Genomic DNA, 17,541 nt, shown 5'->3' with positions numbered 1-17,541 from the left:
TTATGTTTCTATTATCGAGTACCTTCCTATTTAAAAAAAAAAAATCGAATCATTGCGTCCTCGAATATCATCTTATTGGAGATCTTTCGATTTCTAAACCTTCTTCGTTCAAATTTTCTCAATTTCAATAAACAAGCTTGTAACTTCAAACTTTTCATTGCACAATACCAGTTTCATGAAATTTCATTAAAAATACCTTTTCATTTGTTCATATACCACAATAAGACCTCGTTACTTATGTATAAATAAAGTTAGTTTTTTCTTGTGAAATTCAATTGTGTATATTTGCTCTCGTGTATCATAAGATCGCGCACGTGAGCATAAAGAATGCAGAAATCGAACAAAAGAGATTGGAACAGGAATTTCGACTTTCGCAAATACCGATCCCGGAATAAATTGGTTGAAACGAACTTGAGGACCTTCGTTGAAAAAAAAAGAAGAAAACAGATCTGACGATTCCCCGAAACAAGGTAAGCGAGTCTCTCTGCGTATACAAGCAATGAGATCTTGCTGCGGTGTATGAGCGAATGAAAAGGTATTTTTAATGAACGAGTGGTTGCCGACCAGCCGCTTGCAAGAGAAAGTTTCTGCGGAATCGATCGATTCCAACCGCGTTCCAAAACAGATACACGGATTTTCGTTTACGCTTGTCCCTGATCGAGATCGATTAATAACCCGCTGACGATAAGAAGATTGAGTCCTGTCATTCGCCCCGGAGAATGCACAGCGAGTATGCCTTTCGTTTGAATGATCATTTTTCAGTCACACGAAACTGATACAAGATTCGTGTTTCGCCTGTTGCAGTGGAAATGAGATTTTATTTTGGCAAAGAGAAGGTGTCGGATAATGTTTCATCGATATATCAGAAATTTGTTTGCGACATAATGTTAAAATCGAGGTATCAGCTTGGATTTCTTCGATATTACTCTTTTTATCGCCATTTAATTTTATTGTAGGAGTGTCGCGTTTCGTACACCAGCCACGTTAATAAAATTGCAAATATTTAATGTTATTAGTAGAGAGGGAATTTTTATGCATTCATGCAGCATTTGAAGATGCATAAATGCAGAAAATGCATATAATATATATTGGGTTGGCAACTAAGTGAGGGCTAATTTTGCTAACTGCTTTTGGCATTAGGCGGTAATGACAGTCACTTTGTTGTCAACTCAATAGTAGAATACCCGATAGAATTGTTAATAAATGGTGAAAGGGTGTTTCGTTTCTATCTGCTTAACTGTGTTCATGAAAATGTAAATTTGCATGGAAATCCGCGCTCTAGTTATGAAATATTTTATTAAATAAAACTTTAACCATATGTGGTTCCCTAGTAAAGTCATATATTTGATCAAAGTAATTTATGCACGAATCCGTGCACATTCAGAGTGATATTCAGTTTCTGTTTCTGTGTTTCTGTGGACATGCTTTCATTCCATCGGCTTTACGAAAGTTGTCTGTTCTAGAATTACAAAATTCTCTTAACGAAAATCGTTATAGTCTTTTACAGTTTTTTTTCCAAAATAATTTATGCATTAAAGCGTTTAAAACATTGAATTCGTGTTTTCAGAAACTTTCATGACGCTTTTTTTCCAAAGTTGAATTCATGCTGTAGTATCGTGGACGAGGGGCCTGGGGGGTGTCGTGCGGATTGTAAACAAGCGGTTGCTGAGGTGCGAATTATAAACAAGCGGTTGCTGAGCATGTGCGTAGTGGGGCTAAGACAAAGGACAAGGGGTTAAGACGATAAACGAATTAACAGCAGTGTGAGTTGAGAAGTCAGAGAGTACGGATTGCGTTGTCGAGATAGTGTTGTTAACGTTGTTAAGGGCGAGTTGAATTTGCATTGACGAGAATTGTTAATTAATTATCTAGTTGTTTTAATTATTATACGTTTGTTGCAATTAGTTCATGTTTAATAACCATTGTTTTCTGTTTATTTAACATCTGTTTAATCCATTTATCATTAATAAACTAATCACAATTATTTACGATACTACAATACATACAAGGAAGTCGTACGAACGTTTCGATTATTCATGACGACTAATAATGAAGTTGTAATATTTTTATTCTACATCTTCCTAATATTCAATACGTGTGACTTGTAACAAACTTCTTTTTCTTTAATGTTAGTAGATAATTAACGACGGAACCAAATGTAATGGACGTTATTTACCCGTGGAATTAAAATTTCAGAGAAATGTTTCACACGCACCAATCTCATAGCAAATAATTACATCGATGTAATTGTTGCTTTGTGCTGCTAATGGTGGTATAATTCTGTTTGAATACTGACGTATTTAATTGCTGATCCTTCATGACACCTGTTCTTTCAACAGTATTTTTTACAAAACCAACATAACATCGTATACGATGTGAATTTTCACAATTTATGTGAATAGATAAATATAAGGAGATAAAATTTATAGAGTACGCTAGACGTGATAAAACGTTTACAAGATACCGTTTTGTTCATTATACGATAAATTACTGAAACATACATTCTACATTGTCTTCGCTTTACCTTTAATTGTATATAGTAATTCTTATATGAAATTCTGTATGGCAATAAATATAACGGAAATAAGAAGAAACGGAAAAGTAAAGTAATTATAGCAACAACCGAAGTACAAGAAGAATTAAACATAAACATTAGAAAGGTATTTCTAGACATAATAATTCTAAAACAATCGCTATCATAACAGAAATACAATCTGCATATTTGCGCAAAACCAAACTCGATCGTTAAATGCCACAATTCTTTTTCCAAACTATTATAACAAATTGCACGCGTTTCTTTGCAAACACGATACATTTTATATCACGACAAAGTTAACAAAATTACACAATTAGCCGACAGAGAAGAACGAGAAAAAGAAAAGAAATAGAATCTTGGTATGGAAATGATCGCGAAATGACAAGTGGACATGGAATGTAATCGAGTGGATATTATGGCAATTAAAAGTCTCATTGCCAAAGCTATTACGCCCGCGACGTTTCGCAATGCAAGGCGCTTTTATAAATCACGGTGTAATTTTCGGGCTTGCTTTTAGCGTGCAATTTATCACGCAGTCGAATTCATAAATTACGAAGCGATAAAAGAAACTCGGTACGGGGAATCCTTTAACTTAACGAACGAAATTAATTCTCCCGATGTCGCACACGGGAACAGATCGATCAGATGGAAACCGTTTATTTTGTAATCAAGTTATAACCAATGTTATCCTTGCATCTGAGCTTTGTTCCAACTAAAGTACGTAAAAAAAGAAAGTTTCGTTTAAAACTCCGTGTAGTTATTCCGGTTGACAAACGTTTAATTAACGGGTAACTCCGGTTTTCAATTAACCGCCGTTGCTTTTAGTATCGATGAATGTCTTCCTTTTTTAAAGTATTCAAGAGATTTAATTCTCCTTTTGATAGATGGTTCTGATTTTACATTTTCAGAGATATAAAGCTGATTAGTTGATATTTTAAGATGTTATATTGTATTATATTTTATCTATATCTGATAAATAGAACAAGAAATGACCGTTTGTTTAAAGCTTTACTTCTATTTTCTACTATTCCTGTCCAAATTATTTCCATCGTTTCAGATTAATAAGAGTTATCAGTTCCACCATTCGAAAATTCTTGAATTGACAGAGTTCCTTCGTCTAGAATCTCATTTAGATAAGTTACTACAATTGAACCTAAAATAATACTTGACCCAATGTGATTGAAAATCCAACGAGATTGTTCTATTTTCAACAATTATATGACATTTCAATAATATTCCTGAATCTACTTTTAAGATAATCCTCATTTATGATCCAATATCAAACAATATTTTCTTATTCTCAATAATTGTATTAATATAAACATTACAATAACGTTTCTAGAAGTACTCGTTCACGATTCAATAATTCAAAGTTTTTTTCCATTCCCCAAATACTGCAACCTAAAATATTCTGCGTTAGATAATACCTTAAAGCGTGATATTTTTCACCTATAAATTCATTACTCTTATTCTTCTTAAACATACAACCATGAATAATGCATGTGCCATAAACAACGTGAATTAACATCTGATCATCTCGTGGATAAATTTCCACGATATCTGTCTTTCAGACAGACAGACCTATGGAACTTAATTTCCATTTCTCTAATTGCTAATCACCAACGAAAATTCTCGGTTAAAATCACGCTTTAAGAGATACCTTAAGTCCCCTTTCGTTCTTTCAAGCATCATTTAATGCCACTCATTCCATAAATGCTCTCCACTAGAACGTATGTAAAACGAGGACTGACTCGGTTAGCACATGTGTGCAGCTCGCGTGAAGAACCGTACGTGCACGCGTCGAGCCGCAGATAGCAGTTTAGATGCACATTCCAAGGAATCATTACGCTCATTAGCCGGCACATTGTACACACACGAACAATGCTGCACGTATATTCGCGAGCTGCTTTCCCCTGGAAGGAGATGCTCGTTTCTCGTTACCCTTTCAGCAATTTTGCACGTCGTCGTTTATTTATTTATTGACCTATTCCACTCATGGTTGATTTTCACTTTTTTTTTCGCTACTTCCTGGCAATCTTTTTTTGGTTTTTGTTTTTTTTGTTATCTGACTGAATTTTATAAGCCGAATTAGAAGGATTGAAATGATATATTATTCCACGATCTTATCTTTCTACTAGTCTATTAATCATTGACCCATTCCACTCATGACGTACTTCACTCTTTTTCACAAATATTTTTGTCATTTGGCTGAATTATATAAACCAAATTAAACAATTTCAGAACATATATTATTCTATTATTTTATTCTTCTATTAATTTATTATTTATTTAACAATTATATTTGTATTTCACACCTTCCTCGCCGTCTTTCATTGAAAATAAATTTTGCAAGGTATTTTCATTATTCGACCGAATTTCGCGAATTAAATTAACAAAATTTGGAGATATATTATCTTACGATTCTAATTTTCTATTATTCTATTATTCATTGACCTATTCTACTTTTGAAACGCTCCCACGCACAAGATACGTCCTGGAAAATTTCATAAACTAAATTCTGTCTGGGGACATATATTATTCTGTAATTTCGTTTTTCTAGTATCCTATTATTTCACATTTCTATATTATTCTGCAAGTTGTTCACGGTGGATATCTATACATAGTAATTTTAATGTACAAGCAATTAACTCTATTAACTCTGGAAGCTCGTATTTCAAGAACATGATCTACATATCTACATAATTAAATTAGCTAAAATTGTTCACGTTTTAAGAGAGTCTCTAATTATATTATTTATGTATATTTCTCACGAGTAAAGAAAGGGATAAAACAGTTTTCGTAAATTGTAACATTTTTCTTGTTACATAACATTATAGCATAACTAATATATAATTAATAATCAACATTATAGGATAGCTATGACGCTCCTATCCTAATAATAGCTTGCTTTCAGAATTAATTTTTGCAGATATCTAAAAAATGCCGATTTTTTACATACGTCTACCTTATAAGAAAACCAAGGATGTGGAACCAAGTGAACGTATTGAATGAAGCAAAAAGATGAAATCATTTTGTTCGATCGTTGTTCGAATTTTAGCCGGAGATATAGATTCCTTGCGGGTTTACACAAAATTCTTGTCTTCTATTCCGATAATATTTCCCAATAAAACGCCATGATATGAGTGCACGTTGAAATTCCGATTTAGATAAGAATATTCGATTCGTGGCTATTTCGTGGTTTTACTATATGACATCGATTATGAAATTCAGTGGCGAAGAATGTTAGTCTTTAGATAAAATTCTCAAATTGGCTACCTCTACATATAACGACGTTGAAAGTAATTAATTCTAAAATTAATTTTCTACGAGCCTTATTTGTTAGTATAAAAAATGGTTGTGATGTATATTGTAGAAGAATTAATAACTAATATAACTTTTTCTCGATTCCAATATAGTAAATAATATATAACAAAATACTATTTTCAATTTTTTTCTAAATATATATAAATATCCGGTTCGGATGTGAAGAGAAAAAGAATGATAGTTGTTAAATACAGCTGTATAAGTGTTTCTGTGATAAAAATTCTGAATACAGATATCCATAACTCGTTATAATTTCATTCCAGCTATTATGGCTGACACAGGAAGTTCAGAGATTTCTATACGCTTAATTAGCGTTGATGCGTTTAAGGATCGCTGTTCTAATTATTGTATTAGCTACTAATTTTAACGACCAACATAAATTATAGATTAATCTGAATATAAAAATCTTTTCTCACCGAATTTTGTGTTTTTTTAGGACATACACCACTGTTCAAAAGTTCGGAAACAATTAAGTGAAATCTTATAAATTCAAGTTATATATACAGGTATATTTTATTAAAGTGAAAATCTTGTACACTATTACTTATACAAAATTCGTTTCTTGTTTCAAAAATGGAAAAGTTAGAAAACAGGCATATAAGCAAAAAATTGAATAAAATACGAAACAGAATTAGTAGAAAAAAAAAGAGAAAATGTTCAATTCCAAATCATGATCGTTTCCAAATCTTTGAGTGGTAGTTATATATGAATATACGTCAAAAAAATCTCCTTACTTTTTTGTAAAAATTTACTTGACGCATAAAGCAATAAAAAGAAAATCGTCACAATATAAAACATAATAACTACACAGCAAACATTTATCTATATTTTAATTGAATATAAATGGTCATTTTGTAGAGTATAGAAAACTTTTGCATTTAACTGTACTATTCTACTCTACATTCCAGAACAGTCTATTGAACTAATTAACACGTGATTCTAATTGAAAATTTTCGTCTCAAACAAATGGAGAACACTTGCATTCAAATTTTTAGCTCTTTGTTGCGAATTAGAATATCTCACTTCCTATCAAAGATCTGATTAATCTGCATTAAGGATAATTGGCGTATTATACGAAGCTGCGGTTCATTGTCGGATTATTCGCTCGAAAGGAAAAGAATCGATGATTGATGACTGTGCGTGAATATTTGTAACAGCCTAACGGGCACTTTCCCCTGGGAGAAGCGACGAATAATCCCGCGTTACGAATTCGTTATTTGCGGAATCTTTTTCCACTTTGATATTCATTCTCTAATTAAAACGGTACACGAGTGAGACAGGTGTGTTAATTAAGATATTTTCATTGGTATGCTCTCGAATTTTTCTTCGACATAAATCACTTTGGCTTTGGTAACCAAGTAATTGAGTTCCTTTAGTTTCGTTTTTCTTTGCGCTTTCTAGGGTAATGAAGTCGTTCTGATAATGTTGCAAGTTGCATGTTCTAAGCGTGGAGAATGTTACGTGTAATTTTACTGCTTAATTAAATGGTTTTAAACGTATAACTTCATATTTCATGAAATTGCGCTTGCTTTAGAAAAATGACGTGTCAACTCTCTTCTTAGAGATCGAAGCGGTAAAAATTTGCAAGACAAATCACACTCAGCAGTACAACTCAGAACACTCAGGATATTGTACATTCTTCTTTTAAAAGTTATTAAATAAAGAAATATTACTCTCGTGTTGATAACTTGGTGCTGCAGTTAGTTTATGACATATTTGGCACTTAAATGAGATTGGAATGCAGTAGGCACATGTATATTTTACTTGTACTTCATTCTTAATAATTAGTCGCAATATATCAAGACATTCATGAAAATTATATAGTAAAATGTAAATTGTTGACACAATATATGGGATAGTTGTATAACTCTTATAAATCATACGAGTTTTCTCAATGCAATTAAAATAAAATATTAGTGGAAGAAATGAGTAATGCAAAGAGCACTTATTTCATTTGTAAAGTTATATACACTAGTGTTCGAAAGTATTCAAATATTTGCTTATATTTGATAGAACACGTTCTGATTTTCAACATCACGGATAAATTAAACTACAACAATTTTACTCTTCATAATTATCTTAGTTATACACGTAGGATAGAATATTATATCGCAATTAAATTACTGTTTTAAATACCAATAGACGATTTGTAACTGTCAAACCTTTCAGAACCATTTTATTAGTTGGCAAGCTCTATATCCTCGAATTATTTATTTTCTGAATTGTAAATTAAATGAAATTACTTTCTTTAAATTAATAGAATCTCTTCTGATGTTAGTTTAAAGAGCTATATTTAAATAATAAATGTATGTCGTACATATATCTGGTAAATAGTAAAATATTTAATAATACACAGTAAATAACGAAACAAAAGTGGTTCTGGTCCTTTAATAAATATTTTAAACTTATAATCTTCCTCTTTAACACTATAAAAAAATACTACATATCGCTTGGAATTATTAACTCATTCTTAATTTCTACATTTTGTTCAAATACTTCAAATAATTCAAATACTGTTACTAAAAATCGACCAAACTATTGCAAATACTTATGAATTGCGGTAGATATACATTTATGGCTAGTATAAGACACTTGGGAATTCTGCAATTGCTTTATTTTTCTTTTTTCTTTTTACGTGGATCAAATCTTATTGAACATAAATCACTTTGGATTCGATAAGAAAGTAATTGCTCTACTAGTTTCTCATGTTAGTTTCGTTATCCTTTGCCCTTTCTAGTAATAAAGTCGTTCAAATAATGTAGTAATTTTCGTGTTCATTATTTCGAAATTTTCATAAATTTCATGTTACTTGTGAAGACAGTGGATAATTATACTTCGTAATGATATGTCTTCCGTTTGATCAAACCGTAGTTGATCGTTTCGCTGTGTTTGACATGTTGGTCACGAAACACGTGGGATACGGGTAATACCGAGAAAGGAGAATGTAGGAAGTTGAAAAAAGTAGTGCCACTATTAGCAAATATTTAAATATCCAGCGAGACGTGTGGTTAAACTGCAAAAATTTGTTACGAAACAAATGCAAATTGCAGGACGCTAAAACGTTCCCTTTTTTATGCGTTTTGCCTTTTTATCTTTCTCTTGTTCGAAACTGGAATGCCATTAATAGACTGCTGATATTTATGCAAATTCATATGTTTATAAAGGCAAATAGAGAAAAGTTTGTATATTTTATACACTTTTGCATATTACACGTATTCTGTGCATTTTTTCACTTTGAATGTTACCATAAATGCATAAACATCCGCAGTCTGGTCATTAATATTAATTAGACGTACGATACGATACAAATAATAAACGTGATATGATACCATATTTACCATACTAATTCAGCATACCCAAAAAATGATAAATGTGGTCTACATATGAATTAAAGTTGTTAGTGTAATTTTAAAGGAAAAAAAGAGATAATTAGAAAAGTATACAATATGTTTAAATGACGTATAACGCGCATAATGCGAAATGTTAATGTTATTAATTGTTGTTTCTAAAATATTTTTAAAAATTTTCCTTTTAATTTTTGTAAAAAAAAGCAAGAATTTTGTTATTTAACATGTGCTTATCTTACTGAATCAAACGAAGAATTCCTTGAGTTAGAATGTTATAAATTTCTTATTTCTCTTCTCATAAAACTTTGCTTGTTTTTTTAAAAGAATAATATGTAATATTGTCTTGCCTGCAGCTAAAAACAGTAAAACTTTGCAATATAGCTAGAGTACATGAAAGTAGTATTATTACATAGGATACATAGATGCGTTTCATAATAATTATTACACACGGAAATATTACTTTTATACTGATAACTTAGTACTCTAATCATCTTATGACATACTTCATATTTAAATAAGTACTTTTGAAATTTAATAAGAAATAAAATTAAAAAAGAGGAAAATCAATCTCTTAATAAAAAGGTCCATTTAAAATTTCAAAGCATCGAGGCTATTGCAGCAGTTTATGTACTATTATACTTTGTAGATAGTTCGAATGCAATTTCATTGCTTTCTTGACGTTACAAAGTTTTATCCGGTAATATATTTGCGCCGCCGTAGAAACGCTGGGAAATTCTCGTTTAAACGATCAAAGGAAATTCTTAAAGAGGCGTAATTAGTTTGCAGGGCGCAATATTAATTAGAGTTCTGGAACACGTTTGCAAGAAAAAAAGGAGCTTTATTAAATCCCGCTACTGCGTTTATACTATTACTCTAATTTGAGTTAATAATCATGAGTCATTAATTCTCTTTTTACTTTGAAATCTAACGTTTTTTTTTTTTTGCTATTTTATGGCTACCTCTTTCGTATATACAGCTTAATCTTTTTCGATGTTCCCGTAGTTCAAAAGCTTTACCTTAATCCTCTTCTCACTCATTTTTAAGGAAACTGTCGACAGAAAATCAGGAAAATAGAGAAATGTTAGAGATCTCAACTAAGTTAGAATGAAAAGGATTTTTCAAATATCAAACGGAAAAGGAATATAAATTGAAAGATGTCAAACTTAAAGAAAAATAACGATTAAAAGATTTGAAGCATCAAGATAAAAAAAAGAAACTAAAAATATACCTATCATTGAGAAAGACAGACGTTAAGAAAATCACAAATTTAAAAAAAGAAGTAGGAATGAAAAGAATACCAAATGTCGAACAATTACCGGTTTGTGACATAAATATTAGGCAATCGGTCGTTCGAACAGCTTATCAACGCCGTGTTATATCATACAACCAGCAATTACGAATGCGTCAGGTAGCATTCTTGCATTAAGGAACGGATCGTTGACCCTCGGCAGACAGACCGTCCAAAAATCGTCGGCCGGACGTGAAATTGTATTCAGAACCAGACACGGGAGCCTGCGTGGCTTACTAAATCAATGGCATCGAAATTCCACGAGAGAGGACCAGCAAAATTCTCGTGTGGCTCGGATCAAGTATCAACAATTCATTAAAAATAGCAATCGCGCCCCATTCTCTAGCCCATAAACATGAATCATATACATTACGAAGTTTATAAATAACAGTTCCTGCCTATTGAGAGAAAGACTTTTAAGACATGAATGGAATTAGGATTATTCTACAAGGAAATCTTTTGGCGTGTTTTTTGGCTTTTCTAAATATCGTGATAAATCAATGGGGAAATTATTTGATTTTGAAGATCAAACTTTGATTTTGGAGATCATAAATTCTATATTGAATACAAAGCAAGTTATATATTAAGAGATAAATAATGATTGTTCGATGCTAGATGTTTAAAAAATTAATGAGAACTGTTTGGTATTAAATATCGTTTAAGCAATACATTTATAAACACTTAGATCATTTTAAGACCAACTAAATTTTGTCGTAAACTTTGTTTCAAAATGAAGCTCGAGAATCTTCCACTGTGTTATCTTTCATTTATTTTGCTACAAGATATTATCTTTCATATCCTGCCAATCTTATACATTGTAAATTGCAATGCACTTCATGAATTTGTATTACGTAGTTAGTAGTGTTACATAAATAAAATGAAGATATTCCTTCATTAAAATACTTCCGATTATTATTTGATTCTGAACTACAGATACGTTTCGTTATCAAAAAATAGCGAATTTAATGCAAATTACTATGCGAATTGTTTTTAGATACTTTGGCGATATTCTTCTACTTAGGTACCTGGCTCCTTTTGCAAAATAATCTATCAATTAGCGATATCAATGAAATAATAAGCTAAGAGTTGTAGGTTATAGATTTCTCTTTTACAATTTTACGTCGAATAGTACAATCAAATATGTAACTTGTAATTCGTAAAATTTACTTGTGAAACTTAATTTATTATCGAACTTGTTATCATAATGCAAAAATATTTAATATGTATAACAACTATAGTAACTTACAGATTGAGAATTTCGCTAATAATACTAGCTAGTATTATCAGTTACTACCTAAGCAAAAATATTTGTACGTTGCACGAATGAAATACCTATCACTTCTTGCTCCTGTAACCGAGATTTTGTAAATCTACCGCCAGGTTCTATAAATTTCTGTCGCTACAAGCTAATTATTTTGCAAAAGCTAATTTAACTTTGCCAAACTATCGAACAATACAACGTTTTACACTTTACACAGTCGATTGATATTCCTGGAACAAGTAACTGCACGAGTCCTTTAAACAGCTATTTCGATTCTGGAGATCTCTGAAACTCAATGTGAAAGCTACGAAACAAGAATTCGTTTTCTACACATTTTGTACATCGCGTACAAATCGACACATGTTTTTTCGCATCGTATATAGGTCCAACAGTGTTTTTTCTTTTTCTTCTTTTTTTTTTTCTTTTTGGTATAAAACGTTCGATACTCCTACAAATGCCTTGCGAGCCACCATTAAGCATTTCTAAGAGGAACTTTTTGTAGGCCAGCAGAGAATTCCAGCTGTTCGCCTACCTTCGCGCAGATCATTGTTCTTATCCGCAAAAATGCTCACCGTGCTGCTAATGGAAGAATTACGTAAATGTCCGCGATCGAGATCGAGTTCCTTGTTCGTGCTATTCGAACCATCTGGAATTAATGAAAAAAGTTTGTTTTCGAGCGTTATGATATACAGTTTTCATGTACGTGCTTCGTCGATTAAAAGATACTATGCAAGTCATTAAATTCTAATCAAGATTGAAGGAACAGGTTGGTAAGCGATTAAGTGCAATGAAAATTCAAATGATGAAAAATGTAATTGGTTGATATATGAATATTTCTGGTGTGTCTAGATTCTGCAGAAAGGGCGAGGAATTGGAACAAAGCATGTTTTAATTAAACGGATATTTGTATATATTAGTATACTTACTGTCATATGTTGTAAATTATTTTTATAGGAAATTTGGAATATTATGTAGATTAAAGTAATTTATTTTGATCTACTTCTTTTTAAATTTATTATGTAAGTAAAAATGCACCTAACTAGTATTTATATAATATTTAGCGCAAGATACAGAGAACTGTGAAAAATATAAATCACACGAAAGATAGTATGAAAACATGTACTTTAATTTGTTAAAATGATACTTAAAATTTGCAAAAATGATACTTAAGATAGTATTCCTGAAAATATATTTTAAACTGATTTCGCTAATTTAAAGATGTTATAATTTTTTAATCAAACACGCTAGGAAAAAATCTTTAAACTGATTCAATAAAATATTCGAATTAATTTAAACAAACTAGACTACGTAATATTGTCCCATGTGAATCATCTTGTAGTAGAAAAAGACAATATTTCGCAATACAATTTATTTTATCTTTTTTATTAGATTATTCATTGAATACTTCGTAAAATTTATCATAATATTAAAGAAAGAAGACTATTGCACACATAATCTATTTAATTGGAAAGAACTTTTCCCGAAAAGGTTCTTTTCTATTAAACGTGCTGCATAACAGTAACTAGTTACACATTTCTTAGCTCGTTGAATTATTCAGAATTACGTATTTCGAACCACTGTTGCAAATGCATATTTCATCATATTAAACGTTACATTTCAAACAATTATCTAACTACGGCACTATAACACCATAACTCTTTTGAACAGCAATTACACACGTTACAGTTACCTCGCCAACTGTTTTACATTTTTTACATAGTATACGAGGTGCTTATGCTTTTCTTTTTTTCTTCTCTTTTCGCAGAGCGCTACTGGTACGCACGGTAAATCCGTTATCCTAAAGCCAAGGTCCACGGTGAGTCATAAATTTGCACATAATTACACAGTATAACGAACAATACGCAAAGCCGTTGACCGGCCTAGCTTACGTTACATATTCATTTCCACGAAAATCACCGTCGAATTACGCCAACCACGCTCAATTAGCCTCCGTTTCGACTAATTATTTTCTCTGAAAGTCGAGTCGTTACGCGCCACAAGCGTGATAATAAAAGTTAACCCCTTTCCGTGTCGCAAACTCAATTATTTAACGTTATTATCGCGACACTGAATTCTCTCCTCGTGTTACGGTTCTGTTACGGATTTCGGTTAAATTAGTTTAATTGCAACGCCGTGAAACGAAGTTTCATCGAAAACTTACTCGACATTTTAATACAACGTTTGTAGTAAGCATTTTACAATGTTGCTCTGCCATGCAAAATGTATTAAACATATAATTTTGGAGCGTTTGATATGCATTTTTAGTTTTAAAGGAAATAAATATATAATGTGCAATATATATGTAATGTATAATATAATACGTAGTACGTAGTAGTACTCGTTACTAATTTTCCAATCTTGTATCAATTTACATATTAATTGCAATTTATGGAATGTCTATCATTTATATTTTTAATAATTTCCTCTATATTATTTGCACTCTCGTCCCGATATAAATTCAACAAGTAAATATAAATTTTACTACAAATCTCTACAAATAAATAATCACATACACGGTGTCCCAAACTTAAAACGTCAAGCTGCAAAAAACCTAATTTACAGACAGAAAGAAGGAAAAAAGAATGTTATATAAAGTTTGTCAATAAAAGCTTTGTTACAGAGTTATAAAAGATTATTGTATGTATGAAACAGATAACGAGGCATTCTTCATTGCAGCAGACAAAAAGTTGACTGTATTATTGTGTCAGCGTAGTTGCACGTTTTTTTTTATCGTGTGGTGTCAATTCCGTGTCTTTAATAGTTATGATAATAATTGAATAAAAAATGATTACCTAGTATTTTTAATTCCTCATTTCAAAACGTCGTCCTTGCGTTCGGACACATGCTTGACATTGATGAACAATGAAAATAATAATATTACGCAGTTCCTGAAAATATCGTCGAGTTTCAAAACCTGCGTTTTTTATTCGTTACGCTAGTTCTTTATGCGAAACACATTTAAAAGATGGAAAGATCGTAGTGGGCCAGCTGTTTAGCCTCCATGATTTTTTTGCTTACTGGGAACTATGAAACAAAAGGTTTATTCTACAAAAATGAGGTCCCATAATAAGCTAGTGCAACGAATAAAAAATGCAGTTCCTGAAACTCAACGAAATTTTCAGAAATTTTGAAATATTATTATTTCCATTGTTCATCGATGTCAAGCTTGTACCCGAGCACAAGGACAACATTTCGAAATGAAGAATTAAAAAATACTAGGTAATCATTTTTCATTCCATTATTATCATAACTATCAACAACAAGGAATTGCTACCACGCGATAAGAAATATGTAACTACGCTGGCACAAAAATACAGTCACCTTTTGTCTGTTGTAATGGAAAATACAGTCGTCGTTTATTGACAAACTTTACGTAACGTTCTTTCCCTTCTTTTCGCCTGTGGATTAAACCCTTGCAGTTTGGCGATTTAAGTTTAGGACACCCTATGTAGACTATTGGCCAGCGGTGTTTACATACAAGCATTCTCTAAATGCATAGCGCATCTCAAGAAACCCGGAATGTAATTAAATATATTTATCGCTGTTTCCCATTGTGTACACTTTCAAAACTCCAATTTAAATTCCAATTAACAGCTGCAAGGCTTCCTGCCAGGCTTGAGTATCCATTATAGCTGTACAACGTTTTCACCTGGTTCGCGGATCGTAAGCGTTCGTCGCAACTTTTCCAAACGAACGAGACGGCACGAAGGATTTCCATCAATCACGTCGTCGTCAGTATCGCTGTACGCGTTTTACGAGATGGAAAAACATGCCGAGTTTTCACTTTTCATCGGTGCTCGAGACACGAGAACGCGCAATTAACCGGCGACGAGTCTCGTAAATCATCGCGACAATTAAACAAGCGACGCTTACGCGAGCACCGTCCAATTAGCAACCAGTCGCAATTATCTTATACGTCCGTGCTCGTAGCGCGACGACTTCCCCATTCATAATTCTATTATTCCGATGAATCGTGAACGCGGTAAAATCGTGACGTGATTGGCACAAAACATTGAAAACAACGATCATATGGATGATATCGAATCATATTGATGTCACTGTCGCGTAATTTTTAGCTTTTATTATAGGCAGCTTTTTGTTGTCTGTTGCCGTGACGCGAGATAAATTGTATTCATAAAGGTGAGTTGAGGTTTCATTTGATTTTTCATGTAAGTCGATTGAGACGCTTTTAGTTGTAGTAAAATAAATTACGTCGAAACTTGTGGATTTAGTTACTTAATATCGACTATATTTAACTTGAAAATTGTAACAGTTGCGAAATAACACACACATAGACACGCTTCGTATTTTTTCATATTTTCAAAATTTTAATACTACTATTAAATTAAGATGTAAATAATAATAATAGTAATAATAATGAGATTGATAGAAGTCAAATAATAAATACATCAACAATAGTACGAACATTTCTATAATAATCACGTTAATACGAATTTGGCGTAGTCCGTATATATTAATCTAAACCAGAGAGATATTCTTTGAGTGAAGAAACACATATAGTAATAATAATAATTAATCCTAACTAGAGAGGAATCCTTTGAGTGAAGAAACGAAAATGATTATAATAATAAAAAGTTGATGATCGTTGCTCGTTAATTCTGTTAAATTAGAAGAAAAAAGAAAAAACAAATTGTATAATATTTTTGCAAGATTACTGAATTTTGGCTTCAATAGATATATTAGTATTGATACAAAGATACATTGAAGACGTTCAAATTTTAAATATAATGTTAATTTCACTTAATATCTTCAAAACCTATTTAATAATATAAAATTAAAATATTTATAATTAGAATTCAGTTTGCTACTTAAAGTAAACTTCAGTTTAGTTAATGAACAAATATTCCTAAAAAGGTCATTGCTGTTATCAGAATGATTTTCTTAGTTGTGAACAAATTTGTGACAATTGTCGTGCACTTAAATGTTACTTCAATCTCGTTACAATCGAATATTAGTATTTATAACATCTTTTTTTCTAAGAGATAATAAGTGTACTGTTAAATTGTTATGTATGAGATTTGGTTCATTATTTTGATTAAAATAATCTAATGTAACATAATAAGAATTTAATTAGAAAAAAATAGGTACAGTCTGTTTGATTTATACAAATATATTAAACGAATTTATTAAGATCTATTCCCTTTCGTTTGAATAAAAAGTATATTTTCAAATGTAATTTTCTTCCAATTTGATGATGGATTTCAGGAAACTAAAGGTCGAAGTTATTATTTGATAAATGTAGTCAAAGTTATGAAAATGTTGATATTATGAAACTAAAATGTATATGTTAATGAAACATTAAAATGAATTTCTACAATTATTAGCTCGTCTTTGCCATATTGAAGAAAATTTCTATATTAGCGTTCCACTCCGCAAATTTCAACACCAACTATGTCAACAGTCCCGATTACCGGCGATCAATCTCGCATGCGTGTAACACATACATGCCCGATCAGCCATAATCAATCTCAAACACCATCAGTGCACATTCCAACCGCGAAACTTCGAAACCTCCAAGAATCTATACATCCTACGTAACTTCACAGAAAATCTACGAGCACTCCTTTTACAACGCGAATAGATCAACGACAAATAAAAACCACGCAGGTAAAAGGAAATTTACTGTTAAATACACCAACGCGATCTCTCTGATAAATGAATGACGTTATTCCGTATCGTGTTATCATTTACTAAACCGCCTATTAAGGCAAGTATTTTCTAAAAGAAATCTAAGAAAACCTAAAAATGATACGAGACCACCACC

The 17,541-nt window shown here is 31.6% G+C and overlaps 2 protein-coding genes across 3 annotated transcripts in view; one reads left to right on the top strand and one right to left on the bottom strand.

Annotated features, from left to right (window-relative positions):
- Positions 1–17,541, top strand: part of LOC117235010 — a 281,666-nt gene that overhangs the window by 134,467 nt on the left and 129,658 nt on the right. Inside the window, exon 2 of the transcript XR_004493600.1 lies at positions 13,522–13,572. The gene's annotated coding sequence lies outside the window, so the exon portion shown is untranslated. The remainder of the gene's footprint in view (positions 1–13,521; positions 13,573–17,541) is intronic.
- LOC117235009 (class A basic helix-loop-helix protein 15-like) overlaps positions 1–17,541 on the bottom strand; it is a 288,550-nt gene that overhangs the window by 187,905 nt on the left and 83,104 nt on the right. The gene's annotated exons all lie outside the window — the stretch shown is intronic.

The sequence above is a fragment of the Bombus vosnesenskii genome, unplaced genomic scaffold, assembly GCF_011952255.1.
Source record: "Bombus vosnesenskii isolate JDL3184/JDL3185 unplaced genomic scaffold, Bvos_JDL3184-5_v1.1 scf7180000013314, whole genome shotgun sequence".
In the NCBI taxonomy this organism is placed as follows: Eukaryota; Metazoa; Arthropoda; class Insecta; order Hymenoptera; family Apidae; genus Bombus; species Bombus vosnesenskii.
Note: the sequence above shows the minus strand (reverse complement) of the source record. Positions and strands in the feature narration are given on the sequence as shown.